Source organism: Protopterus annectens, chromosome 9.part0 (genome assembly GCF_019279795.1).
Source record: "Protopterus annectens isolate FY-2018-M chromosome 9.part0, PAN1.0, whole genome shotgun sequence".
NCBI classification, from domain to species: domain Eukaryota; kingdom Metazoa; phylum Chordata; order Ceratodontiformes; family Protopteridae; genus Protopterus; species Protopterus annectens.
In genome coordinates, this window is record NC_056743.1 from 1919672934 (window position 1) to 1919700703 (window position 27770).

Consider the following 27770-nt stretch of genomic DNA (forward strand, 5'->3'; position numbering starts at 1 on the left):
TCGTCCTGGATGTAGGTGCTTCTCCTCGTCTTAAAATACTGTTAAAACCTTCCAGATCCTTATCAGTTTTTTCCTCCTAGCTAGGAATACCATCTATTCTTGGGGACTTTCCTGTTGATTGATTATACATCACCATTTTTATCTCATCTCCTCCTAGCCTAACAATTAGTAATTGAGACTAATCTATCTCTAACCTTGGCATATTAATTTTTTCCATAAACATTTCCATTTGTACCTTTTCTTGATCTCCATATTTCTCTGCTTTATACAGATTGTGATGCCCGTACACAGGCCCAGTAATCAAGGAGCCTCAATCCTCACCACTAACACCAGTGAGTGATGTGCACATTGGGAGGATGACAGTTATACACGCAGTAAAGTACAATTTCCCTTAAGAGCACACAGAGATCACAGTCAGTCTGGAGCTGGTTTCTCCCTCTCTCTCCAGATCCCCAATAAGACTCCCCACTGGCACAGTTATAGGGTTATGATCTCAGCCGAGTGGTCAAGCCAAAGCCTCCAGCTCCCTCTCTGTCTAACCAATGCTTCGTGTCTCTGCCCAAGTAGCTAGCACACACACACTTTGAGATTTGATTTATGTACAAACACACATACACTCCTGAGGAAGGCTAGCACAGGTTCACTAGCTATGCCCCCTTCTGCCCAGACTGTAAGGTAGAAATCAGTGCCACCAACCACTACTTATCAACTACTAATAAGGCCCTTCTCAAAGGGTACCCAATCTTACTATGTGATGATACTATTATCCAAATGGTAAGTGTGACTAAGACTTGAAGGCTGTTTCGGAGTGGTTTGTACATCATCATCAAATACATATGCAAGTACTCTAAGAGCTTAAATATCTCTATACAAAACCAGACACAATTAAAAGTTTTAAATATATTTAATAATAAATAATAAAAGCACAAGACTATGTTCATTAACTCAACACAGTGACAATAGAGTTCAGAATCACAGGAAATATTTTAAAACAACATTGCAGAACAGTCTCACATAAATACAGAAAACGTCTAGACTACTCTTGCTATATTTCTATCTCTAAGAGATATTATGCCCTAAATAACTTACTTACAGAGCAAGGCAAATATAGATTAGAAGTGCTGAAGAGATGTTTACAGGCCCAGAGCAAAATACAAAATGCACTGACTTTGTCTCTGAGGTAGTTCTTAAATGCATAATGCACATTACTGCTGGGTTAGCTAGATAACATCGTTATTTGACACCTGCATCTAGTTCCCAGGCTAAACAGATACCAATAGAATTTAATATGTCTTTGTGAAAAATACTTATCTCTTAGAAGCTGACACTTATTTCTTAGAAGCTTGTCTGAAACAAAGTCATAAAACAATTACCTTGAAAACCTGTAATTACCATTGTTTGCAAACAATAGAAAGAAGATCCTAGCCTAGACATTCTGTCTCTTAGCTGAGATAAACCTTATAGCAGATAGTAAAACTCTTTACTTATTTTCTCAAAGTTTGCAAGTTAAGTCTGTATGTCCCAACTTCTACTATGAAAACATAACATTTGCACAGGCATATAGTCCATGTATATTTCTGCTCATCTCCAGCAGAGTGCACTGTGGTTACATTTTTGAAATTCAGCGCATAACATATAGTTTAATCATAACGTACAGTTCTCTTACATTTGTAAAACAAGCCGGTGGATCATATTAATATTTACAAATGACATGGGATTATTTACAAAATTCTATCTAGCTGGGCTGGCAGCCTTCACAATTCTGCCCCCCCCCCCCCCCGAGAACTCAAGCTAGTCTTTCAAGTGACCCTTGAGAAATGTTGCTTGAGAGGATTGAGCCTATCTGAGAATACCTTACCCCATTTCCTGTCTTGAGGGCCCCTCGGCATGGGCATTGCTAACCTCACTGCAGTGCTGAACTGTCATATCATATGCTTGCAACCCTAGGCTCCACCTTAGCAAATTAGCATTTTGCTGTCTCGTTCAATGTAACCATGTTAGGGGATTGTGATCTGTAACAATAGTGAATTTTCTTCCATACAGATAAGGCTGAAGTTTCTGCAGTACTCACTCTATGGCTAGACATTCCTTTTCTACAGCTGCATAGCATTCCTCCCTGGGTTGGAGCCAACAACTGAGATAAACCACTGGGTGCTCTTCTCCCTCTGAAGAAATCTGGCTAAGTACAGCCCCCACCCCATGGTTTGAAGCATCCACCTACACAACAAATGATTTGCTGTAATCTGGACTGGCTAACACAGGGGGTCCTCCCAAAGCTCCTTTAAGATTCTGGAATGCCTGCTCACATGCTGGGGTCCACACTACCTTATCTGGGCTGTTTTTCCTTGTAAGGTCTGTGAGGGGAGCAGCTATGGTACTGTAATTTGGGACAAACTTTCTCTAGTACCCTGCTTTCCCTAAGAATGCCCTCACCTGCTTCCACTTTGACCGGTTCTGGCCTGATCTTACCACTGCCCACTCTCTGTCCTTAGGTAGGATACCTCTGCCATACCCACCTGATATTTGCTGGGCTTAATGATCAAACCTGCCCTCTGTAGTCTGCCCAGCAGCTCTCTGACATGCTGAAGGTGCTCTTGCCAGGAATGGTTGTAGATGGCAAAATCATCTAGTTAAGCAAGGGCAAAATCTCCTGCTCCTGCTAAGATATGATCTACCAGCCTCTGGAAAGTCACTGGGGCATTTTTCATCTTAAATGCATTTTGTGAACTCATACAAGCCAAAAGGAGTCACAAAGGCTGACCTCTCTAGCAGTGGGAGTCAAGGTCACCTGCCAGTAACCCTTGGTAAGATCAGTGGTTGTAAGATACTTAGCCCCTCCCAGCTGCTCTAGGGCTTCATCTGTCCTAGGCATGGGGTAAGCATCTGACTCTGTGTGACTATTTAATTTCCTAGTCCACGCAGAACCTGATGCTGCCATCCTTTTTTGGTACCAGTACCACTGGGGAGGCCCAGGGACTCCTGAATTACCCTTAGTTCCAACATTTCCTGTATATCCTCCTTTAGAGTCTGTTTGACTCTCTTAGGCACCCTATAAGGGACCTGCCTAATAGGCCTTTGGAGTCCTGTATCCACATGGTGGTGCACCAGGTGGGTGTACCCTGGTTTCCCAGTGAACATGTCCCCAAACTCCTGTAACACTGCTCGGATTTCTTGAACCTGGGTAGGAGATAGCTGTTGGGACATTGCTACCCCTTCCACTCAGGTGTCAGTCTGAACCTCACTGAGGAAATCAGTCACCAGATCTCCCTCAGACTCCTCCTGCAATCCACTGCAAATACTCAGCACAAGGGCCTCCCTATCATGGTAAGTTTTCATCATGTTAACATGGTACAATTTGTGCCCCTGCCTCCTGCCTAGCAGTTCTACCATGTAGTTAACATCGCTGACCTTCCTTACCACCTTTTAGGGTCCCTCCCAAGCTGCCTGCAGCTTGTTGTGTCTGACAGGAACAAGAACCATTACCTGTTGTCCTACAGCATACTCTCTAGCTCGAGCATTCCTGACATACCAGACATTTTTCTGCTGATGGGCTTCTGCCAGGTTCTCCTGGGCCAAGCCCATAACTTCCCTGAGCCTTGTCCTGAGGTTTAGGATATATGCCACAACAGACTCCTTGTGGAATTCACACTCACCCTCCCACTCATCTTGAATTAAATCTAGAGGCTCCCTCACGCAATGCCCATACAACAACTCAAAGGGTGAAAAACCTGTGAATTCCTGGGGCACCTTTCTGTAAGCAAACAACAGATGGGGCAAATATTTGTCCCACTCCCTCTTAGACTACTCTGCAAATGCCTATAGCATGGTCTTGAGTGTAGAGTTTAACCTCTCAACAAGACCATTAGTCTGGGGATGGTATGGGTGGTCTTTAGGTGCTTCACCCCACAGTATTTCCACAGACAAGTCAACAGGTCTGACATGAAATTGGCACCTCAGTCAGTCAGTATTTCTTTTGGGAAACCTACCCTGCTGAAAATCTCTAACAAAGCATTTGCCACCTTTTCTGCCTCAACGGAGGACAGAGCCACTTCCTCAGGGTATCTTGTAGCATAATCTACTACCACTAGGATGTACTTTTTAACTGTGGAACTTGGGGTACTCAGAGGCCCCACAATATCCATAGTTACTTTCTGAAATGGCTTCTCAATCACAGGCAAAGGCATCAAAGGAGCTTTCACCTTGTCTCCTGCCTTGCCTAACGTTTGGCTCTGCTCACAGATTCTGCAGTACCCTGTTACATTTCTGGAAATTCCAGGCCGATAGAAGTTCTGCATAATACGTCTCTTTGTATGTTTTATGCCCATATGACCTGCAAAGGGAATATCATGGACTATGGCTAAAAGTGCCAGATGGTAGGCTCTAGGCAATACCAACTGCTGTATTCTCTCACCCTCTAGCCCTCCCTCAGGGGTCCACTCTCTATACAGTAACCCTTTGTCCCAGTATAGAGATTCCCCCTTCCCTTGAGAATCAGGTGCCTCACTAGCTACCTCTCTCAGTCCTTGTAATTTAGGGTCTGAGAGCTGAGCCTGTCTCAATTCTCTCTTTGTAACCTTTCCCAGCTCCCCTTCCACAGGAAGTCCAGTATCCTCTAACAGCGGTGCCTCACTGTTAGCCTGAGTACTACTACTCACCTCTGCCCTTGCAGTCACTCTGTCCAAGGGAACATCAGTACCCATAAGCAGCTGTGGCTCACCTTCAGTCTCACTGCTACAGGGTAGCTCCCTCCCTGAAGTAACCACCGCACCAGTCCTGGCTGCAGGTGTGCGGTTTTTCTGCGTCTCCCCCCAGGCTACCAGACCCACATGCTTGTCTCCAAGCCTGACTGTGTGTAACTGCATGAACACATGGTACTGCATTATCAAAATCCTTCCCTATCAGGACATCTGCAGGATAGTACTTTGGTACCCTTGATGTGTCAAGACAACCTATTGTTGGCATTTTGGCCTTCCTTCTTACTGGCTCTCCCAACTTTTGTTCCCCACCTTGCCTCCGTGGACATCTACATGCTACATGGCCCCACTGGTTGCATGTAAAGCATTTAACCCTAAGTCCTGGACATGTACCTGACTAGTGGCTTCCCCTGCTACTGACAGACTCTGTTGGGGCAGGCTGGGCTGCCTACCATGGGTTCCTTTAGACCCTTGAGCAGCACTGGTTATCCCTTTCCTTTGCAGTGATGCCCTGCTTGCTAGGTATAGGTCTCCCTTCTTCCCCAACTCATGTACAGTAAGGCATTGTCTGTCAGCTAATTAGATTCTCATGTCCTCAGGCAAAGTGCTAAGGGTTTGTTCCCTCACCAAAATGTCTGCCAGCCTTTCAATAGATAGCACTTATCTGTACATCCCTCAGCCTGGACAGCCATCATCTGAGATACGTGAGTGCAAAAAATAATAACCATAGGCTATACAATTCCCTTTCTTTTTCTGACTCCAACTCAAAGAGACTTCTGAATGCCCTACCCATACAAAGTAAGGCTATATCACAAGAAATAAGAAAGCTGCTAGAAAGGCAAGTCATCCAGGAGGTCCCCCCAGAACAAGGATCCCGAGTCTGTTTATGCATCTTTTAGGTTCCAAAGAAAAGTGAGGACCTCTGGCCCATCCTAGACCTCAGCCAAGTAAACTAATATGTAAAACATAAAATTCCAGATGCTCACAGTTCAGTCTATCTTGCCTCTTCTGAGAAAGGATGACTGTGTGCTCGGCAGACCTTCAGGATGCTTATTAGACCCATTATAGAGTACAACGCCCTATTTGGTATGTACCTCACAAGACATCTCCAACAACTGGAAAGGCCACAGAAATACCCCACAAAGAGGATTACCGGCCTTAAACAGATATCCTACGCAGACCGTCTCAAAAATCTCCAGCTTTGTTGCATATCACTTACTCAGAGGTGATCTCTGCCTAACATACAAAGCTATGTCAAACCCAGAGCTGTTGGACATGCTCCACGTAAAGAAATCCCAATCCCTCCAAGCTAAACGCTCTAGGGACCTAAACCTTGTCACCACAATAAACAGAACATGCTGGAGGGATAGATTCCTGTCTCAGAGACTTCCCATACTCTGGAACAAACTACCTATCTATATCAAACAAAGCTCCTCATTAGCACTCTTCAAGAAAAATCTTGATGATTGGATGGGAGATAGGAAATTCACCCCGGGGATCACTTCTGTGGCTCTGCTTGACAGGGGCACAGGAAAATAATTTTCTTGGGTGGCAAAAGCCAGGGTACCATTTGGCTAGGCTTATATAGGCCCTAGGGCCAATAGCCTAGTACCTACCTATGAACCTATGAACTTATTATCACATAAAAATAGCCAGGAGGTCCAGAAGGTTCCTCAGCTTTTGGCTGAGAAACAGTCATTCCCATTTTAAGGCCCTGGCCCTGGGTCTCACCCCCCCCAAGGTGTTCAACAAGTGCATGGCAGTGGTCTCCGCTTACTTCAGATAGCAGGGGTTTGGAGTGTTCCTCTATCTGGACAACCAAGGCATAACTGCCTCCATTAGTAGTCTACTAAAACTAGTCTATTCACACCAGGGATTCCTCGCTCTAGCTTTACAGCCATCAAGGAAACATGATCTGCATGGGAAAATCAAAATTAGCTCCTGTTTAAACAATAGAGTTTACTTGGTCCCATCTGGATATACAAATTTACAAATAGGCAGACTTCTGGAATTTAGAATTTTAACCTTCTGAACAAGCATCAACAGCTGTCTCCCACCAGAAACCCCTAGCCAGGTGTATCCTCCATCTCCTGGAATCCATGGCAGCCTCCGTTACTCTCATCCACCATTCCAGATTATATATGAGAGTATTACAGTGGACTGTTGCAGTTCAGTGGTCAGTGCATTTTCCCATTTGTCTCACTAGTATATACAAACAACAGGCTCAGTGGTGGTTAGACTCCTGTCTAGTTTCCCAGGGTTCCCCTTGCATTCTTCCACCTCCTCAGGCCACAGTGACTGTGGATGCTTCCCAGCTGGGGTGAGTTGGGCATTTCATGGGAAAGACAGTCTAAGACTTGTGGTCCTCCTCAGAGGCCAGTCTCTACATCAGTGTCCTGAAGATTAGAGTGTTCATCCTTGCATTGCAGGTGTTCCAGGACTCCCTCCCTAGGGGTGTGATTTAACTCCAGACAGACAGCATGTCAGTAATCTGAAACATCAACAAATGGCAGGAACACTGTAGTACCCATTATGTCAGGAAGCCATGAGAGTTTAGCAGTGGGCAATGGCTTCCCAATAGTTTCTGGTGGCAATGCACATCTTGGGGAAAACCAATGATCTGATTTTGTCATTTTCATTTGTTCTTCCATGAATGGATTAGGATCTGATCCTCAGATATGACTCAGCCACTTTTTCTAGATTCTAGGATCTGACTCTCAAGCTCCTCCTTTACACATAATACCCCTGACTACTTGTGTTACCTCAGATTGTTTTGCCGCTCTTCAGGTTCAGACAGGATTGTTATTTCTCAAGCTCATTGTGGGTTTACAGAGTGCATAAACTTGTATTTCTTACTTTTAACTTTTATTTCCTTATTATTATCAGTAGTAGTAGTAATATCTCCTTACCTCTTTTCTAAACTTTCTTGCTACCAAAATTAAGTTTTTTTTTTTTGGTAATCTTAGTTACTGTTGTTGGTAACCATTCTTCCTCTGTTTGAAATATTTTCTAGTCATACAGTTGTTGGTATAAAAACCTTTTTCTAGCTGTTATAACTGTTTAACAAAAAAAACATTTCTTTTTCTTCCTTGTTTGTAAATGCTATCATGTGTGGCATTGCACTATGTCTGAAAAGCCTACTGAATTCAAAAATTGCGCTTCCTGTGGGCATAAGATCCCCAACACTGATGCCCACAAGGAGTGTGTCTATTGCCCAGATCTGGCAGACTTGGACATGTCCTGCTCCATTTGTGCAGTGTTTAATTCCAGGGCCATCAGTGACAGGAGGAACAAGCTTATTTTAAAAGGCCACCTTCCAGTTTCTGCTCCTTCCACTGGTACTTCCTCATCAGGGGCTCAAACCCCCTCTCATAAATTAAAGGAATCCACAGAGCACTGAAAATGCTTCCCTGCATGGTCTCCTAAGTCAGTACTTTTATCTGAGCCCCCAAAGAATATTTCATATAGTTCAGATCTGAGGTCTTCAGATCTGACATCTACTGTTGCCAAGTCTCCTCTGCTCCGTATTCCATGGTTTTCCCAGGAGCTAGTAGCCCAAGGTTAAGGTCTCCTTTTCTCAGGAGACTCCAAAAAAGTCTTCAGGGCTACCTTCCACTTTTTTCTCCTTTAGGTCCTCCCAAAACCTTTTTGAGGCGCAGGTGGATAGGATGATGCGGAAATTCCTCAATACACAGATCCAGACAGTGGTCTTGCTAGTTCTGTCTCCCACTGGATTTCTGACCCTTAAACCTTGCTTCCAGCGTGTTGTTGCTCCTTCTCCGATCTAACCTACTGTTTTGGAGTCCTCAGATTCAAGGTCTCCAAGAGTCGAACCATCAGATCTGAACATACTTCTGTCTTCCTCTCCGGCAACTTCCCTGATCTGATTAGCTCCTACCCCCCTAAAGCACAGTGGTTCGCTGAGCTGAAGCGTCTGTGTCAGTTCAGAGGGGTTGACTTTCACTCCAAAGTTTTCAGAGCTGTCACTTCCACTCTATGCTTTGGTGTTGGACAGCTCGGCACTGACTCCTCCCTTGGAACGGAAGTTTGGGGATGGCCTGGGATCTTCTGCACCAAGAATCTCGGCTGAGGTTGTAGTGTCCTTGGCTTCTCCTGGACTTTCCACCTTTGAGGAGTTAGAAAAGGTTTTCTGTCACCCCAGAGCAGTTTTGACTCTTCTGCGTTTGGATCCACTCTCTGCTCCCTCTTTGGATCTTGTGTCTGAGCCTTCTAATCCTACACCTCAGGGACAGGCAGCCCAACTGAGCTTCCAAGCAGTTCCCACTAGGGAACTCTATGCCTTTTCTGACACTGCTCCAGAATACCCCACTGAATAGGTTCCTCAGAAGAGGTCTTGCAAAAGGAGGCACTTAGATTCCCTGCAAGAATTCCTCACAAAAGACAACAATTTTGATGAAGGGGAAGGGTCCCCTAGATCTCCATCTGAGGATATCTAATTTGGAGACATCTTAGAGATCCTTCACTAGAGAGGTGTTTGGTCTTCACAAAACCCCTTCCAAGGAGGATTCGGTGTTTTTGGAAGCCTTTGGGTCTGGACCATCTACTTCTTGGTTTACCCCTGCAGGGCATGGAAGGAAACGGACTCTGTGGTACTGATCCCCAAATGACTGGTCAAAATTTTCAGTACCCCCCCCCCCCATGACAGACAACACTGGACCAAGGGAATCCCTGTAGATCACATGGTTGTTGCAGCAACCACTTAAAAGGAATTGGCTGAACAGAGCTCCACTGTCCGTCCCCCTAATAGAAAGCCTAGAGTATTGGACAGGTTTGGGAAGAGAGAGTGTGCTTCAGCAACCTTTGCCTTACAGTCATTGAACTACCTGGCACATTTCACTAGCTTACAGAGGGACTTAGTTAAGAAAGTCTCTAACTATACCTCTGGGTCCATGTCTGCAGAGGACCAAAAGTCTTTGTCCTCACAACTGGCCATCCTGCAATCTATTACTAATGTGTCCATAAGGTTCATCTTGCACACAGCTGAAGGTTTCTCACAGGTCAGCTGGTTCAGACATAGCCATTAGGAGACATACCTGGGTGTGGTTGTATGATTTTGCAGAGCCCTTCATTCATCAGTGGTCCTTTTGATAGATTTTCTTTGTTTGGGCCAACAGTTAAAGAAATACTGTCCCACAGTGAGAAAGATGGAAGGGCCTTTTCTGCCATGGGAATCCACTTTTCTACCCCACAGAGACCATTTTCTAGGAATCAACATGGTGATAAAATTTGTTGTTCCTGAAATGTCAAGGGCCTTTCCAAGAATGAAGAGGAGACTTCCCCCCAGAGGCAGAGGGGAGCATAACTACAACAGAAGACACCGCCCACATGACAGAGGGTGTCCACAGAATCAAGGGTCTCAAGATTCATTCTCAGACAGATTCTTTTAGCACTCCTGAAAGGTTGACCAACTGTCCCTGTCTGAAAGCAGTCGTTGGACCTAAAAGCCTGGATAGTGATCTCAAAAGATTCATTGGTGCAAAGGATCATATCCAGTGGATATTTCAAGTTCCCCAAAGGAAAAGCAAATGTCTCCCAAATGCTGCACCCAATCAGAAGGAGTTAGCAGATCTAGAGATTCAAAAGCTGCTGGACAAAAGAGTCATCCAAGAGGTCTCCCAGAGCAAAGATCATCTGGAATCTACTCAAGGGTCTTTTAGTGCCAGAGAAAACAGGGGACCTGAGACCCATTTTATATCTCCGTTATCTGAACCAGTTTGTAAATAATTCCAAATTCCTGATGGTCATGGTTCATTCCATTCTGCCTCTCCTGCAGAAAGACAACTGGATGTGCTCCACTGATCTCCAAGATGTGTACTATCACGTCAAAATGAACAGCCACTGTTGATGTTACCTACACTTCTGTCTGGGAGCCAGTCATTATCAGTTCAGATCCCTGCCCTTCGGTCTCACTGCAGCCCCCAGAGTGTTCACCAAATGCATGGCAGTGGTAGTAGCTCATCTAAGACTGCTCAGATACAAAGTGTTTCCTTACTTACTAAATGGCTCCTTACCACACCAACCAGGCATCTCCTGGAAAGAGCCAGCGATTACTTATTCCAGTTTTCTCACTCTCTGGGAATTACAATCAATTTGACCAAGTCACAACTTCAACCAGTTCAAGTCTTGGAGTGTATAGGGGCACATCTAGATACAGTCAATGATCTAGCTCTTCTGACTCAAAACAGAGTTCTTTGAAATTGCATGTTAGGTTCTTTTGTATCCTCCTCCCTCAGCAAAAATGGTACTCAAAATCCTAGGGTTGATGGCTGATGCAATAACTTTAATACCCACTGCTCACCTTCATATGAGAATTCTTTATGAATTCTAGCAGTGCAATGGTCTTTTCATCGACATCCCTTATGACACCCATTAAATTTATCTCTGGATTGCAGAAAATCCTTGCTATGGTGGATACACTCTGAAGACATTTGCAAGGGCACCCATTTATTCTTCCTCCACTGAATGCTGTTTTGACTACGGATGAATACCAGTTGGGGGCATTATTTAGGATGGAGCATTCAAAGCACGTGTTCTGCAGAAGAGACCAATTTACATAGAAATGTCCTGGAGATTAGAGTGGTGCTTCTAGCATTGCAGGCCCTTCAGAGCTCTCTTCCACTAGGAACTATTGCTATTCATATGGACAACATGTCCGTAGTCAGTTTCTTGATAGAAACGGGGGTTATCAGGTCCTATCCTTTGTGCTGAGAAGCAGTGAGAGTTTGTCAGTGGACAATCTCTTGCAACCACTTTCTTGTGGCAATACACATACCGAGGAAATCCAGCATCTTAACGGACAAGCTCGGTAGGACCATCCTGATGCTTTACAAGTGGTCTCTCTATCAATCAGAGGCAGATATGATTTTCCACAGTTGGGGTCAACCATGCTGCAGTCTATTCGCCTCTCCTCTCAACAACAAATGCAGCAGGTTCTTTGTTCTAATTCACCCCTGGGACATTCACATAGAGATGCTCTAGTCCACGTTTGTCCCTCTGGTCTCCTTTATGTTTATCCTCCCCTGCCTCTAATCCCCAGGTTTCTTCAGAAAGCACTCCAGTTGAAGAGCAAAGTAATCCTCATTGCCTCATACTGGCCTCTGCAAATGTGGTTTCCCTTCCTATGGTCTCACCAAGTATGTGCTTCTTGAACACAGGATCTCAGTCCAGACCTCCTGTCACACCCATTAGGGGTGATTCATCCAGACATTGCAGGCCTAAAGTTGACCGCATGGTTTCTCCTATTCCAGTAATGGCTAGACATTTCATGCTTTCCTCCCCAGTTCACCAAATTATTTTTTGTCGGATAAACCTTCAACTAGGAATATTTATAAGACCAAATGGAAAAGGTTTCCTTTTTGGCTCATCACAGATAATTGGATCCTTTCACTGCTCCACTCCTGGCTGTTTAGGCTTCCTTACCTCCATCTTTCAAAACAGGGCAAGCTTCTCCACCATCAAAGTTCAGCTAGCAGCCTTCTCCGAGTACCACATCAGAGATAGTGCTTCTCCTTTAGCTTCATCTAAGTTATATAAGGTGTCTCTTAAAGGTACCTTTTTACTTAGACCTCCAATTAAGGATCCCACTCCACCTTGGAACCTGACGTTGGTATTACAGACTTTGGTGCATTCACCTTTTGAACCTTCATCTAAAGTAGACCTTAAGTTTCTGTCTTGGAAAACGGCCTTTCTAGTGACTATCACTTCAGCAAAATGAGCATCTGAACTCCAAGCACTCTTTGAAACCACCGTATGTATTTGATTTTTCACAAAGATAGAGTGACCGTATGCACTATACCCTTATTTTCTACCAAAAGTTGCCTCCGAAACAAACATCAAGTGATCAATTTACCAGTCTTCTTTCTCAAATTTGACAATAAAGGAAAATATAACCTTCATCTTTTAGATGTCTATAGTCAACTTCAGTTTTACCTTCACAGGACTAAGGAATTTAGGAAAACTAATCAGTTGTTTATTTCCTTTTCTAGTAACAAGGTGGGAAGACCAGTCTCAAAAACTACCGTAGCCAAATGGATAACAGATTATATTTCCTGTGTTTATTCCTTGAGAAGCCTAACCTTGCCAAGACAGCCAAAAGCTCACTCAGCTATGCCAATGGCTACATTAAATGCCTTTTGGACTAGAGCCTCCACTGATAAAATTTTTTTGCAGCTGCCATATGGTCTAATGCTCATACTTTTATTTCTTATTACAAATTGGATGCCATCTCCAGAAACAGAGCTAGATGTTCTGTGAGTCAGATTCTAACGACAGATGCCTCAGACATATCATCTTGGGGAGCCTATCTGAATGGAAAGTGGATACAAGAGTGTCAGCGATCACAGCATCACATGATCAACATGAATGAGATGTTATGCATTAGTCCAGTTTGCATTAATGGCTTCTGTTTAGTTACTTTCCAGGGCAGGTGTTGATCTCTAACAGACACCTACTGTCATGTGGTACATCAACAAGCAAGGGGTGAACACATTCTTATCCATGATTTTGTCACAGAACTCTAGCAGATGTGTTACAGGCAAAGCAGGATCCCCACGAGGGAAACTGGATCTTCGCGTATTTCTTGACATTTTCTGTGTCCTGGGACTCCAGACATAGATCTGTTCGCACTCATCTCCCCACCACCAACTGTGTTTTGCACCTAAAAGGTTAGCTCTTTGCACTTGGCTTGTGGATGCTCTTCGCTGAAAATCTTCATGTGTATGCCTCCTCCCAAAGGTACTCCTAAAGGTCAGACAAGACAAGCCAAGGATGATTTTGATAGCTCCATTGGAAGCCTCCATGGCCTTTACCTTTATTCCACACCTTTTGTCTCAGAGGACGGTCATCTCCTCAAATGTCAGCTTCTCATCTTCATCTAACAGCCTGGGGCATATTCTGTTTGAACCCAGTGAAGCACAGCAGGTCTCAACTTTTTGAATGTGATTATTTGAGTGTGGCTCTTCAATATCTTACTGAGTTATTGACAAAGGTTTGTCTTTCTTCCATTAAGATTTCATGCTGCAGCAATTCTCTCACTCTGATGTGACCCCACACCATTGTTTTCATCCTTTTCATCCAATTTTTGTAAATTTGTATATATTGTACATATATTAGGTACAGGAGTGTTTGGTGTTTTTTTGGTTGCCTTATTCTTTTTTAGGGTCTTCATCTGACAGCGGACTACCCAAGTGTTAGGACTGCAGCAATGTGATCTTTGACTATCTACATTATGGTATTTCGGTTCTGCAGTTCTCCAGAACTTCCTTCCCTGAGGGCCACCTAGGGTTACCATAGCTGGGGACTCTGTCCCATTCATTGAGGAACAAATGAAAATGACAACATCAGACATAAAAGTTATGTACTCACCTTTACTATGCATCTGTGTTGTCCATTTTCATTCTTCCTCAACCCCCTGCCCATCTTCCTTCTATCCATGTCTTTGAGAGAGACCTAATGGAATTGTTGATAGGAGCCATAGATCTGATGTTGTCAATTTTCATTCCTTCCTTGACTGATGGGTTCTGATCTGATCCCTTGGATCCGACTCGGCCATTGTAAAAGCTTGTGGCAACTTTGAACTTTCGAGCTTATCTCTTACCCATAATGCACTACCCCATTACCTCAGATCTCATTTGCCACTTCCAGCAAAAAGACGTGGTCTGTAGTTCTGTTGATGCCATGATCATGGCAGCGGCCACTAGAAAGGAACTTGCTGATGAAAATACCTCTCTCCATCCTCCTGAACAAGGGATTGCAGGTGATTGGGAAGTGTGTCTGTGCCTTAAGGTCTCTGAACTACTTGGCACATTTTACTAGATTTTAGAGGGATCTGATGAAGGATCTTTCAAGTACCCTCAAAGGAACTTTGTCTGAAGAGGTGAAGGATTCAGTCACTTCTCAGCTGGCGACCCTGCAATTTCCAGCTCATCCATAATGCTTATTTATAATGTGGCACAAGGAACCTCAAGGGCAGCGGGTTCAGGTGTAACCACTAGGAGACATGCCTGGATGTGTTTATGTGATTTTGTGGAGCCTTATAAGTCTACGCTCATCAGTGCCCCCTTTGATGGCATCTGTCTTTTTGGCCCCAAAGTAAAAGATACGTTGTCCAGGTATGAGAAGGATGGAAAGACCCTTTCTGCCATGGGCGTTCATTTTTACACCCCCCCCTCCAGATCCTTTTCAAGGAATGATCAAGATGATGGAAAGATGTGGTTCAGAAAATCACAAGGATCTTTCCAGGACACATGTGGAGGATCTTACCCCAGAGGCAGAGGGTGAAGTTCAAATGGTAGATGCCGCCTTTGTGGCAGAAGAGGCCCGCAACATCAGTGGTCCAGAGAATCCTTCTTTGTCATGCCCTTCCAGCACTCCTGAATGGAGCCCCAGTTGTCCCCCTCGGGAGGCAATCAGGGATTGTTTGTCCCTGCACTGGAGAGCCTAGCTAGAAATAACAAAAGATACTTGGGTGCAGAGGATCATATACAGAGGATATACAATTCCATTTTCTTTTTGTCCTCCAAACTCCAGAAAAATACCCAATGTTCCACCCAGTCAAAGGGAACAAGCAACATTTCAAATACAAAAGCTGCTAAACAAAAGAGTCATCCAAGAGGTCTCCCCTAACCAGAGAGGATATGGAACTTACTCAAGATTCTTTTTAGTGCCAAAGAAAATGGAACGGGAGACCAGTTCTGGATCTCAGCAACCTGAACAACTTTGTTCAAAAGACAAAGTTCCAGTTGGTCATGGTTCTTCTTCCATTACTGGAAAAAGAGAATTAGATTTACTCAGTAGATCTCCAGGATGCGTACTATAATATGATAATGAACAGATGATCCAGGAAATTCCTACACTTCTGGCTAGGATCCAGTCATTACCAGTTCAAAGCACTGCCCTTTGGTCGCACCACAGTCCCCAAGGTGTTCACCAAATGTATGGCAGTGGTAGCAGCTTACTTGAGACTACACGGATTCCAGGTGTTTCCTTATTTAGATGACTGGCTCATCTCCACTTCATCTAGGCATCAACTTATCTTGGCAAGAGGAAGAATAATCCAGATTTTTGCACAATTAGGCATAACCATAAAATCTAATGTTGCCTTCATTTGTTGTTCATCCTGTTTGTTCATATCCAAGGACTGGATCCAACTTGGCCTCATACTATAGCTCCAGGATCCAGAATCTGAGCTCCTTCCCTACCCATTATGCTCCTCTCCTCCAAATCCCTCAGATCTTATTTGCCATGCTTTAATCAAGCATCAGGATTCAGTTCATCTGACCTGCTCTGGGTTTTCCACGAGTTTTCAGAAGTTTTCTAATTATATTTCTGTCATGTTCTCTTCCTTACTAATATTTTGTTAGCTTTTTAATATTTTACTTCAAGTTACTTTCCCTTTTGGTTGTTGGTTACTTTCCTTGAGAATGTTTCTATTCCTTCCCCTTCCCCTTTCTAGCTGTAGTTCTTCTCTTCACTCTTATCTTTGGTTAAAAAAAAAAAAAAAATAGTAGGTAAAAAATTTCCCTTTTAGACTCTCTTCTGTTGTGTGTGCGTGCTGGTGTTTTACTGTTCAGTGATTGTAGAATGGCTGACTCTAAGCCCGCTGGGTTTAAGAAATGTGTGTCTTGTGAACATAAGATTCCCCTCTCAGATGCCCACTTGGAGTATGTTGTGTGTCTTGGGGCTGCTAACTTGGACTCTTCATGAACAGTTTGTGCTAGGTTTAACCAATGAGCTTTGATTGAGAGGCGGAAGAAATTAATCCGCAAAGGCCTCCTTCCTTCCACAGCTTCTTCAGCTGCTACACTGTCTACTTCAGGGGCTCAAACCCCTCCTAAAAACATGAAGAGCAGAAGTCATTCCCCAGTAAGTCCCACCATCCGGGGAACCTCCTGCCAAGTTTTCCAAGCCGTCAGATCTGATTAGTTCAGCTCCCATAGTTATTCAGGCCTCCTCTCAGCACCGGGCCTGTAGTTTCTCCCTGAAGCTGGTGACTTTGAGGTCTAAGTCCCCTCTTCTGCAACCCTGAAGGCTGGTTTCAAGGCCTTTCTCCATTGCTTCTTCTGTACCCTTTCCAAAATTGAAGTAGACAGCATGATGGTGAAATTCCTCAAGGCATAAATCCAGCTGGGATCTTGCCTGCTCCATTCCCCCTGTGGATCCGTGAGCAGTATCCCTGCTTTTACTCTGATATATCCTTCTCCGATCCAACCCCTGGTTTTGGAGTTATCGGGACCGAGCATTCCTGGAGTCGAGATGTCAGAGCCACCAGGTATGGTTACCTCGACTCCAATGTCTCCCTGACTCACCCAGCTCTGACCGTTTCAGAGCAGAGCAGCTCTCGGAGCTGTAGCTTCAGCATTGGTTCTGAGGGGCTGTTCAGCCATGAAATTTTTGGAGCTGTCTCTACCCCTCGGGGCTTCAGCTCTTGATAGCTCGGTCCCAACTCCTTACTCAGATCAGGGAGCAGTAGGAATTTGCGGAGCTTCCCAGCTGACAGGTTGGCTCTGGTAGGGCTGCCCTCAGTGTCTCGATCTCCCACGGCATTTAAGGTGGTTGAAAGGATTTTCTCTATGCCCAGTATTGCCTCGACTATACCTGCTTTGGAGCCCGCCCCCCCCCAGCAGTTTTTGTGTCTGAGCTATCTACCCTGTCTCCTCGGAGACAGCCTGCCCAGAAAGACTTCCGGACTGTTTCCCCTTTGGAACACTCAGGGTCTTCCAGTACCTCCCTGGAGCACCCTGCCAAGGAGGTTCATCAAAATCTCCAGTGCAAAAGGAGACACTTGGCATCCCCGTTGGAATCCCTCACTGAGGACACCGATCTTGATTAAGGGGAATGGTCCCCCAGTTCACCACTTGAGGATGACTTCTTTGGAGAGATTATGGAGATGCTTCACCAGAAAGGTGGTTGGTCTTTTGGGTCAGGCCCATCTACTTCTTGGGTGTCCTCCCCTGCAGACCCCCTTATCGACTATCGACCTTGTGTTGCGCAGGGCATAGAAGGAGCTGGACACTGGGAAACCTGTCCCAGAATGGCCTGACAAGATTCTTAGCGCCCTTCCCGACCGACCCCTCTGAACCAAATGTGTTCTGGTTGATGCCATGGTGGTAGCAGCAGCCACCAAAAAGGAGCTGGCCCAGCAAAGCTCCACAGTCCATCCCCCTAACAGGGAGTCTAGGACCTTGGACAGGTTTGGTATTCAGGTATATGCTTCAGTGAACTTAACATTGTGAGCACTGAATTATTTGGCCCATGTAACCAGATTACAGAGGGTCTTAGTCAAGGAACTCTCTAGTTCTGTCACAGGGTCCATGTCTGCTAAGGAACAGAAGATGTTTTCCTCCAGGATGGCCAGCCTACAGTCAATATCAAATACATCCATGAGGTTAATTTCCCATGCTGCAGAAGGTGCCTCATGGGCAGCTAGATCAGGCATTGCTACCAGACGCCATACCTGAATGCAGCTGTGTAATTTCACGGAACCCTACAAGGAGTCCTTCACCTGTCTTCAGTCCAACAGTCAGAGACACTTTCTCCCAAAGCGAAAAAGATTAAAATACCTTGTCTGCCATTGGAATGCACTTTACTAGCCCACAACAGACCTTTTCCAGGAACCAGCATGGAAGTAAGAAGTTGTGGTTCTGAAGATCTCAAGTTCCTTTTCAGAATTCACAGGGAGACGTTCCTCCCAGAGGCAGAGGGAGAAATGGTAACAATGGCAGATGCCACCCTCATGAGGCAGGTGGGATCTGATGAATCAAGGGTCACGAGATACTTTCTTGGACAAACCCAGTCAGCAGTTCTGAAGGATTGCCAAACTGCTCTTCTTTGGAGGCAGTCGGGGGATGTTTGTCTTTACACCCAACTGCCTGGGAAGCCAACACAAAAGATCAATGGGTGTTAAAAATTATATCTAGAGCCTATTCAATATATTTTTCCAAAAACCCTCTCCAAGCAAGATCCTCCCCAATGTTCCACCCAATCAGAGGGAGGCTACATCGTTAGAAATTTCAAAGCTGCTCTCAAAAAGAGTCATCCAAAGTGTCTCCTCAGACCAACTAGGATCAAGCATCTACTCCAGATTCTTTTTAGTGCCCAAAAAGATGGGGGACCTCAGGCCCATTCTGGACCTTACGATCCTCAACAAATTGATTGCCAATTCAAAGTTCTGAATGGTCACAATTCAGTTCATTCTGCCTTTTCTGCAGAAGGATGACTGGATGTGTTGTATAGACCATGAGGACACATACTATCACATCAGGATGAATAGATGCTCCAGAAGGTTCCTCCGCCTCTGGCTGGGAGCCAGTCGCTACCAGTTCAGAGAACTCCCCTTTGGTCTCTCCATGGCCCCAAGGGTGTTCACCAAATGCATGGCAGTAGTGGAAGCTCACCTGAGACTGCAAGGATTCCAGGTGTTTCCATAGCTGAATGATTGGCTCCTAACTGCTCTCACCAGGTATCGACTCCTAGAAGCCAGAAATTTCCTGTTCCATCTAGCTTTGACCTTGGGAATCTCTATCAATCTAAGAAAAGTCTCATCTCCAACTGGTGCAAATCATAGTCTTCATCGGCGCCCACCTGAACACATTCGTTCTTTAGTTCCTTCTACCTCTGGACAGAATCTGCACCTTGAGGTCTCATATCAAAGAAATCATGGACATTTCTTCTCCCCTGGCAAGTCTTGTTCTAAGGGCCTTGGGGTCCATGGTGGCCACGAGTACCCTGGTTCCAGTAGCATGCCTTCATATGAGAGTACTTCACTAGACCTTGGTGGTCCAATGGTCCCTTCTTTACTGTCCATTGAATTACCTGATCAGAATCTCCCACACATGCAAGCAGTCTCTCCTGTGATAGCTCCAATCGAAAGACCTTCTTCAAGGCCGCCCATTCATCCTTTCCCCTTCCAAAGCCACTGACCATGGATGTGTCCCAGTTTGGGGGGATCATTATCTGGGACAAATAGTCCAAGGCACGTGGTCCCCTCTACAGACCAGTTTGCATATAAACATCCTCAAGATGAGAGCGGGAACTACTGTAGTTCAGACGGACAACATGTCAGTGGTCTGGTACATCAATAAACAAGGAGGAACCAAGTCTTACTCCTTGGTAATGGGTGATCTCTTCCAACCACTTTCTTGTAGCAACACACATTCCAGGGAAGTCAAACATCCTGGCGATAGGCTCAGCAGGACTATTCTGATGCCTAATGAGTGGTCTCTGAATCCTTCAGTGGCAAATATGATTTTCCAGTGATAGGGTCAACCTTGCTGCAATCTCTTTGCGTCTCCTTCCAACACCAAGTGTAGTGAGCTTTTTACCCTGATCCCTCCTCAGGGACAGTCACTGAGAGATGCTCAGTCTAGTCCATTCTTGGCCTCCTGCTCTACTTTATGCCTGTCCTCCTCTTCCCCTTATTCCCAAGTTTCTGCAAAAAGCTCAGAAGTTAAAGTGCCAAGTGATCCTCTTTGCTCCCTTTTGGCCTCGACAAGTTTGGTCTCACCTGGTTAGTCCACCGAGGATTGTGGATCCCACTCATGCTCTTTTGTCCCATCCTTTGGGACATCCCCATCTAGAGCTTTTGAACCTGAAACTAAATGCTTGGTTACTCCAGTTCCAATGATGACTAGATCTCCTTCTTCCCCAGTTAGAAAACTTTTGATTGCAGCACATAAACCATCCACGAGGAAATTATCCAATAGTAAGTAGAAGAGGTTGTCCATTTGGGCTGATCAGAACAATCTGGACCCCTTTACAGCTCTGGTTCCTGTTGTTTTAGATCTTCTGGCTTATATTTTTCGTAACGGTGCTAGTTTCTCTGTGTTGAAAGTGCATTTGGCGGCCAATTCCAATTATCACATTGGGGAAAATTCTCTCTCTCTGACCTCATCTAAGTTGTGCAAGGCTTTTTTAAAATGCTACCTTTCTCCTTCACCCTCCTGTCAAGGATCCTGTTGCTCCATGGGACTTCATCTTGGTGTTACAAGCTTTATTCTCACCTCCTTTTGAGGCTTCAGCTAAAGTTGATTTAATGTTTTTGACCTGGAAGACCATTTACTTAGTGGCCATCACCTCAGCCAAAAGTGTGTCTGAATTACAGGCTTTATCTTGTAAGCCTCCATATTTAGTTTTTCACAAGGAAAGAGTTACTTTGCAGACTTAACCCTTCCTTTCTGCCTAAGGTTGCTTCTGAGGCTAACATAAACCAAGCTATTAAGCTACCTGTCTTCTTTCCTATTTTCCAAAACAAAGAAAAGTACCAACTTCATATGCTGGATGTCACAGACAGCTTTGCTTTTATTTGGATAGGACTAAACGTTTTACAAAATCTGATCAGCTTTTCATTTTCTTTTCTAAGACCAAGCTGGGGAAACCAGTTTCCAAGGTGTCCCTGGCCAGCTGGATTAACTAGTTGCATTGTGTTTGCTTATTCCACAAACGGCATCCCTTTGCCATGTGATATTAAGGGTCATTCTGCTAGGTCAGTTTCCACCTCCTCAGAGTTCTGGCCTAAACTCCCCATTGATAAATTTGTTGCAGCCACTACCTGGTCAAACTACCACACTTTTATATCTCATTACAAATTAGACATAATTTCCAGGAACAGAGCCTCTTTTGGCTCTGCTGTGATGTGGAATATCCTTCCATGAGGGCCTCCCAAGTTCTTCTGTAGCTGGGGACTTTGTCCCACAGGTTGAAGAGCAAATGATGACAACAACATCAGATAAAGAAATTATGTACTCACCATAACATTTCATCTGAGTTGTTGCTTCTAATTGACTCTTCAACCTTCCTTTCCTCCATCGCCCTAACTTTTGAAGGACCTAGTGGAGATATGTAGATAAATAGCTTCTTACTGTTTGAGCTCCTGAAGTATTAATTTCTGACTTTTTCTGATTCCTTATATGATTTATTTGTAGTTGTATGATAAGATGATACATAGTTGTGCAGCAAACTTGATCTGAGGGATTTGGAGGAGAGGATCATTATGGGTAAGGGAGGAGCCCAGATTTTGGATCCTGGAGCTTTAGTATGGGGTCGAGTCGGATCTGAACCCACAGGTTGAAGAGAAAATGAGAGGCAGGAACTCAGATGGAATGTTATGGTTAATACATAACTTCTTTTTTTGAAAAGTCATATCTTCAGCCATCTCAAACTATAGAGAGCACTACTCGACACAAGGTCAACAATGGCTTCTCTTCTCCTTTCCAGAGTGCAAACATTAAGATTGCAAGTCAACAAGATACTTTTCAGTACCACAGCCCCCACCCATCTGGCCCTACAAGCGTTAGGATCGATGGTGGCAGCGATACCCCTTATTCCACTGGCCAGATTTCACATGAGGATTCTTCACTGGATGTTGGCATCTCAATGGTCAATACTTCAGCTACCTCTATCCACCCCAATTCAAGTCACCAACTTGTGCAAAAAAGATCTGATGTGATGGACCCAGTCGGAACAACTACTGCAAGGTCGTCTATTTGTACCTTCTCAACTCAAGGCCATAGTGACCACTGATGCTTCCCAGTTGGGGTGGGGGGACATTACCTGGGAAAGACAGTTCAAGGCATGTGGTTTCCCGAAAAGGCCAATTTGCATATCAGTGTTCTAGAATTGAGAGCAGTGCTTTTAGCGTTGCAAGCCTTTCAAGATGCTCTCCCATCGGAAATGATTGAGATACAAACAGACAATATGTCAGTGGTTTGGTACCTCAACAAAGAGGAAACAGATCATACCCCCTGTGTCAAGAAGCGCTACGAGTGTGGCAATGGGCAGTCTCTTCCAACCGCTTTCTCTTAGCAACACATATTCTGGAGAAGACCAATGTACTAGCAGACAAACTGAGCAGGTAATTCTATTATCTCACGAATTGTCGCTCAACCAGAAAGTGTCAGACAAGCTTTTCCGCATGTGGGGTCAGCCTTGCTACGATCTCTTTGCTTCTCCCATAAACAAGTGCAGCAGCTACTTTGCCCTTATCCCCCCACAGGGGGGGAGTCTCCGAGGGATGCTGTACTTCACGATTGACCCCTCCGGGTTACTGTCAGCTTTCCTCTGATCCCTCTGATATTGAAATTCCCTCAGAAAGCTGCCAGGTTGAAGAGTAAGGCCATCTTCATTGCTCACTTTTGGCCTCAACAAATTTGGTTCCCCTTCCTGTAGCCTCATTTGATCCATCAACCCTGGATACTGGATCCAGTTCCAGACCTTCTGTCTCACCTGACAGAAATGGTTCATCTGAATCTTCCAAAGCTCAAGCTGATGGCTTGACTTCTCCATTTCCAGTAACAGCCAGACAACCTATGCTGTTCTCCCTGGTTCAAAGAATTCTATTATCTTCCCTCAAACCAGCTACGAAAAAACTTATGCTAGTAAATGGAAAAGATTTGTGCATTGGGCACTTGAAAATGATGTGGATCCCTTTTCTGCACAGATTCATGCTATCCTGGACTTTTTGCCATTACTTTTTGATCAAGGGGCCAGTTCTTTTATGGTAAAGGTACAATTAGCAGCAGTTGTCAATTCCATGTCGGTCTTGATGACTCATCTCTTATTTCAAATAAACTTTGTAAGACCTTTCTACGTAGAATTCTTCTGTTGAGACCTCCAGTTAAAGATCCTACTCCACCATGGGACTTAACTCTAGTACTGCAAGCTTTGGTTCTTCTGCCCTTTGAACCTGCAAATACTTGCAATCTCAAATTCCTATCTTTGAAGACTTTATTTTTGGTGGACATTACTTCGGCCAGATGAATTTTAGAAATTCAGGCTTTATTGGTGAAACCTCCATACCTAATTTTTCATAAAGATAGACTAATGCATCCTTTTTGCACATAGTTGTTTCAGAATCCAACATTAACCAATCTATCAACCTTCTAGTTTTCTTTCCAAACTATACAAACAAAAGCAAATATTTGTTGCATTGACTAGCTGTGCAAAGACAATTACATTTCTACTTACACAGAACATAAGATTTCAGAAAATTAGACCAGTTATTTGTTTCTTTTGTGGAAAAAAAATTGGACAAGCCACTGTCTAGCATTTCCCTAGCCAAATGGCTCACAAATTGCATTTTTTCATTAACAATAAATTGAATAAGGTGAATTTGCCCTTAACTAAGCAATTGTGTGCTCATTCTACAAGATCCATAGCAGCTTCCTTAGCATTTCATTCAAGACCACCCACGGATGACATTTGGGCAGCACCAACTTATGCTTCACCTCACACCTCTATATCTCATTACAAACTAGACTTAATATCTAGAAGTAGAGCATCATTTTGCTCAGTGTTGTGCAGGAATATCTTTCCTTGAGGCCAGCCTGGGATTATAGCAGCTGGGAACATGGTCCCATCAGTCGTGGATGGAATGAAAATTGACAACATCAGATAAAGAAGTTAAGTACTTGCCATAACGTTCCATCTGTGTTGTCCAATTGTAATTCTTCCTTGACTCCCCACTCACCAACCCCCATCCAATGCTGTTTGAAGAGCGAGTGGAGAGAGCCAGTCTTAGGGTCTTTACCTTGCCTTTATAAGTCCAGATAGAGTTTTGTGCTTCAGTATCTGCTATATCTCTGCTTAAAAAATTTGTCTATATGAGTAAATTGTTAGTCTTTTGCTATAATCTGCAAACAAGATCTGAGGTAATGGAGGTGGTGTTTTCTGGGTAAGGGAGAAGCTCGAGAGTTCAAGGTTCCCACGAGCTTTTACAATGGCCGAGTTAGATCCGAGGGATTGGATCCAAATCCATCAATCAGGGAGGAATGAAAATTAGACAACACAGATGGAATGTTATGTTAAGTACATAACTTTTTTTTCCCTGTTTGAACTCCCGATCTTTCAGCTATCACTTGTCTGTCATATTTATCTTAAGATACCTTGTAATGATATTATATAATAGCAACAAACTTGATCTATAGTAACATATTAGTCAGGGGCATTATGGGTAAGGGTGGAGCTCAAGAGTTGTAGTCTAGAATCTAGAGAAAGTGACTGAGTCAGATCAGAGGATCGGATCTGAACCCACTTGTTGAGGAAGAATGAAAATGGACAACACAGTTACATAGTTAATGTGAGTACATAAATTTTCTTTTTAGTAGATAAGCTGAGCAGGTCCATTTTTCTACCTCATGACTGATGTCTCAATCAAGCCATAGCAGCACAGATTTTCAGGCCTTGGGGCCAGCCGTGCTGGGACTTGTTTGCAACCCCATCCAGCTCCAAGTGCAACAGCTACTTTGCCGTGATTCGCCATTAGGGAGAGTCACTGAGGGAAGATCTGGTCCACAGTTAGCCCTTGATACTCCTATATACTTATCTGTCTACTCCCCTAATGCAGAAATTTCTTCAGAAAGCCATGTGGTGCAAGGCAAAAATGATCCTCATCACTCCCTTTTGGTCTCAACGGGTATGGTTACCCTGTCATTGGCCTCACCAGATACACCGACATTGGGTGTTGGATCCTATTCCGGACCTCATCTCTCACCCATTTGGCAAGTATCTTCTGAACATAGTAGCTGAAATGAACTGCATGGTTTCTCCAGTTCTGATGATGGCCAGACAGTCCAGGCTTTTTTATCAGGTGCTTCATATATAACATCCTTTCAGAAACCTTCCATCAGAAAGGTTTACAGAAGTAAATGCAAACGATTTTCTGAATGGGATTCCAGCAGGGCACGGATCCTTTTCTGCACCTCATCTTGCTTGTTTGGATTTTCTAATTGGTGTTTTCTAAGAAAGAGCTAGTTACTCTACTATTAAGGTTCAAATGGCTGCCATCTCAAACTTTCTCAAACTTTCATGTGGGAGAAAAGCAGACTCCTGCTGCTTCCTTGAAGTTATCTAAAGCCTTTCCAAGGGTTACTTTTCTTCTTCACCCCTTCTTCCATCTTGGGATATTACCTTTTTACCCCAGGCCTTGACAAAACACCCATTTGAATCTGCTGTGACTGCAGAGTTGAAATATCTTTCTTGGAGGATGCTTTTTTCTGGTAGCTGTCACCTACACTCAAAGAATTTCAGAGCTTCAAGCCCTTTCCTCTAAGCCAAAGATAGGGTGTCACTACAAACTAACCCTACATTTCTTCCTAAGGTAGCTTTGTAATTTACTGTCACTCAGACAATTAAATTTCCAGTTTTCTTTCCACATTTTTCCAACAAAGTGAGTACACTTTGTATTTGATAGAGGTACTTCCCCAAATTAGATTTTACCTACATTAAACCAAAGTTTTTAGGAAAACAGACCAACCCTTTGTCTCCTTTTCCTCAGTGAAGTTGAGAAAAGGTGTTTCCTTTGTGTATAATGAAAGAGGGTTATCCTTGCCCTGCAGTCATAAAGCTCATTCTACTAGGATGGCTGCCACTTCCACAGCTTTCTTCTCCAGAGTCCCTATTGATGTCCTCTGCACTGCAGCTACCTGGTGTACTGTGCATACCTCTATATCCCCTTGCAAGCTGAATTTGTATTCCAGGTCTAGGGCCTTGTTTGGTTCCACCGTCTTCCAGATTATCCTTCAGTGAGACCTCCCGGGTGTTAGGTAGCTGGGAACTCTGTCCCATCAGTTGAGAATAGATGGAAGTGACAACATCAAATACAAAAGTTTTGTACTTACCATAGTGCCTTATTCGTGTTATCTTTTTCTGTCCTCTTCTACTTTCCCTCCCCAGTACTCCTGCCAAATTTTCACTTTCACTGCACTCCCGATTGACTGCACTGGAGCTTTGTCTTTATTACAGCCATGGTATATATCCTTTTGTCCATATTCTTTTGTACATAATGTTGGAATAACAAGATGTCTTGCTGTGTTAGACATGAAAACTCAATTTGAAGTATTCAGTTGGAGGGGAATTATGAGTAGGGTGAGAAACCTAAGCCTTGGGTCCAAAAGTCTAAAGCTGCAACATCAGAGCAATATGGATCTGATTTACTGATCAGTTGAGGATAATGGAAGAAGACAACAGAGATCTAGTGTTATGGCAAGTACATACTGCTCATGTATCACCTGTTACTACTCCTAGGAGTTTGTTTGAGGTACTTTTTTGCTTTTTATATTGTGTGATGAGGGCATGTGAAATTTCATTTTGTCACTGACTTATTGATTTGGGGTGAAAAGTATAAGTTTGGTTTTCTTTTTAAGAGTAGATGAGCATTTGAGAGCCAGGATTCAATGGAAGTAAATGCAACCTAGGTAATTTACTGTATTTTTATAAAGTAGAGGCTGAGCAAATCAGGACTGAGTTATCAGTGGATTATTCTATGGTAGCAGTCTGAATGGCAGAATGTAGTTTATTTATGAACATGTTAAACAGGACTGGCTCTAGGACTGATCCCTGATGGATGCCAGCACAGGCATCTTGGAAGGATGAGATCTCCTGTTGCCATTTGACTGCATGCTGTCTGTGAGATAGATAGCTACAAAACTAGGTGAGAGATGGGTGGAAGAAACCAAGGGAATATAGATCAGAGAGGAGCTTTTAATAGGATACAGTATGAAAGGATTTTGATAAGTCTAAGTAATGGATGAAACTAGATTGCTTTAATTCTTGTTATGATTAATGATATTGGTTAAGTTTAGGAGAGCAGTGGTGCTACTGGGGGTTACATCTAAAACCATGTTGAGATTTGGAGAGAAGGTTATTAATAATGATGTTTCATAACTTGTATCTGGATACATTTCTCTAGGATTTTATGTAAGGATGACAGAACTGCAGTAGGTCTGTAATTTATTAGCTCTGTTGATCTGCAACCATAATGAAGGGAAATTATGAAGGATTTTTTCCTGTATGGCTCTTACATAACTCTGTGATGGGCTGGTTTATGAGGATGGATGCAGGATAGGTCAGAGGTTCTGTGGCAGTTTTTATAGATTTTGAGGGTAGGTTATCTGGGGCTGGGGTTATTGGTTTTAGCTTAAGTAGATATTTGTGAATGTCAGAGGTGGTGACAGGGTGAAAGTTTAGTGATGGTCTTTGATTTTATTGTGCAGTGGGAATATGGAGTGAGTCAGAAGAATTATCTTTGATTAGAAGACAGAACTGTTTACATGAAATGCTGGT

At 43.8% G+C, this 27770-nt stretch overlaps 1 protein-coding gene across 1 annotated transcript in view; it reads left to right on the plus strand.

Moving 5' to 3' along the window:
* CACNA1A (calcium voltage-gated channel subunit alpha1 A) overlaps positions 1-27770 on the plus strand; it is a 3713953-nt gene that overhangs the window by 1410913 nt on the left and 2275270 nt on the right. The window lies entirely within an intron of this gene.